The 1,911-nt window shown below is 51.3% G+C and overlaps 1 pseudogene; it reads right to left on the bottom strand.

The window, feature by feature from the left end:
* Positions 1–519: 519 nt before the first annotated feature.
* On the bottom strand, positions 520–1,008 carry LOC118919447 (immunoglobulin heavy variable 1-46-like; annotated as a pseudogene).
* Positions 1,009–1,911: the final 903 nt, after the last annotated feature.

The raw sequence follows: 1,911 nt of genomic DNA, 5'->3' as shown, positions 1-1,911 counted from the left end.
CAGGGAGAGGCAAATACCCTGGGTAAATGGTGGAGAATGCCACATGATTGTAAATTTAAGAAAGCCATTCATGAACTTATATTTTCAGTTCCATGGTAGGTTACAGTGTTTGGTGGAGAGTGGGGTGAATCCAACATTTATGGGAGAATTGTCTTTTGGGTGAACCCTGAATTTTCTAACGGTTTTCATGATTTAGGAAATTGATTGTTAAATCAGAGTTTTCCTTGTGTGCAGGACAATTTATCTGCTAATGTTCTGATTTCTTGAAAATCTGCTGTTCACTGGAGGAAAGAGCAAGTGGTCCAAAGGGATTTCAGTCACTCTGAGATATTCATTGGCCTTTCCACAGATTCATGTGGCAGGAAGGATCTGTTGCTTTTAGTGTTCTTTTTAAAATTCTTGTTAGTGTTGTGTTGTGACATATTTATATTTTTGTCTCCTTCCTGATCTGGTTTGAGGGAGTCAGGAACACATCATCCCCTGTCCCCTCCTCAGCCCAGCACACCCCTGGTCCCTCAGGGTTTCTGAAACCCTCAGGATGTGGGTTCTCACGCTGTGTCTCTCGCACAGTAATACACGGCCGTGTCCTCAGGTCTCAGACTGCTCAGCTCCATGAAGGCTGTGCTCGTGGATGTGTCCCTGGTCAGGGTGACTCGGCCCTGGAACTTCTGTGCATAGTCTGTGCCTACACTGCTAGGGTTGATCCCTCCCATCCACTCGAGCCCTTGTCGACTGACCTGCCGCACCCAGCTCATATAGTAGCTGGTGAAGGTGTATCCGGACGCCTTGCAGGAGACCTTCATGGATGTCCCTGGCTTCTTCAGCTCAGTCCCAGACTGCACCAGCTGGACCTGGGAGTGGACACCTGAGGGAGGACATGGGAGGGGATGACATGCCCCTGACTGGCCCTGTCCCCTCCTCAGCCAAGGGACAGGGGAGCCCCTCACCTGCAGCCACTGCCAGGAGGAAGAGGACTCTTTAGCTCCAGTCCATGGTGAGGGGCGGTGCTGTGTAGGGTACAATCCTGGGGTGATGCTCTCAGGGCACAGACATGCCCCTGTTTAACCTAGTGCACCCCAGCTCATTTGCATATTCATGAGGCAGAATACTTTATAGGGAAGGCTGTGTCCTACCTGAGAACCAGCAGATAGTGAACAAACGGACCATGGGAGTTGAGAAGCAGAAACCACCGTCCTTGTTTGCATATATGTGTCCCCTTCACATCCCTGAGCTCACTGTAGACAGGGCTACTTACACTGGGGGACAAGCCCCTCCAAAGTTTCTATTCCCTGTGAGCCCACCTTGAATGGCATGGATACCCCATGACCCTGTGCTGGGTTCTGAAATCTTAGTGTCTTACTCCTGGGATCACATTGTCTGTCAATGCTGCACCAGTCAGTTAATAATCCTTCCCCGTCCTGCAGCTCTTCCTATTCAGATTTCCAGAAACCCTGGAAATGCCTGCATTGCCGGTGTCTCTCCATTGCCTTATCACGTTAGGTAAACACTTCTTAAAGAGGAGGGTATTTATAACTGACACCAGGTGTCTGTGTGCATCTTTAAATTGTATTTAAATCCTTTAGTAAGTCAGTGCCACGCCCCCGGAGGGAAGCACTTCCCACCCCCTGCACCTTCTCCAGGGCTGCAGGCCTGTCCTGGGGAGCCAGGGCCCCCTGCAGCCCAGCCCCTGTCCTGCAGGGCGCGTCCTGTCTCAGTCCCCAGGCCATTTCCCTCAGCACCTCTAGTCCAGTGTAAGGGGCTGTGTCGTCCTTCAGGTGCTCGTTCAGGCACCACGTGCCTGGACATGGTCTCCTGAGACAGTGAAGGAACCATAATAAACCCATATAATCTGTGCAGAGACCAGGGGGGACTTCACGCCAAACAGGGGCTCCTTTTCTGAAGCTGCCGGAG

Source organism: Manis pentadactyla, chromosome 11 (assembly GCF_030020395.1).
Source record: "Manis pentadactyla isolate mManPen7 chromosome 11, mManPen7.hap1, whole genome shotgun sequence".
NCBI classification, from domain to species: domain Eukaryota; kingdom Metazoa; phylum Chordata; class Mammalia; order Pholidota; family Manidae; genus Manis; species Manis pentadactyla.
The sequence above is the reverse complement of the archived record's forward strand: the minus strand, read 5'-3'. Positions and strand labels throughout refer to the sequence as shown.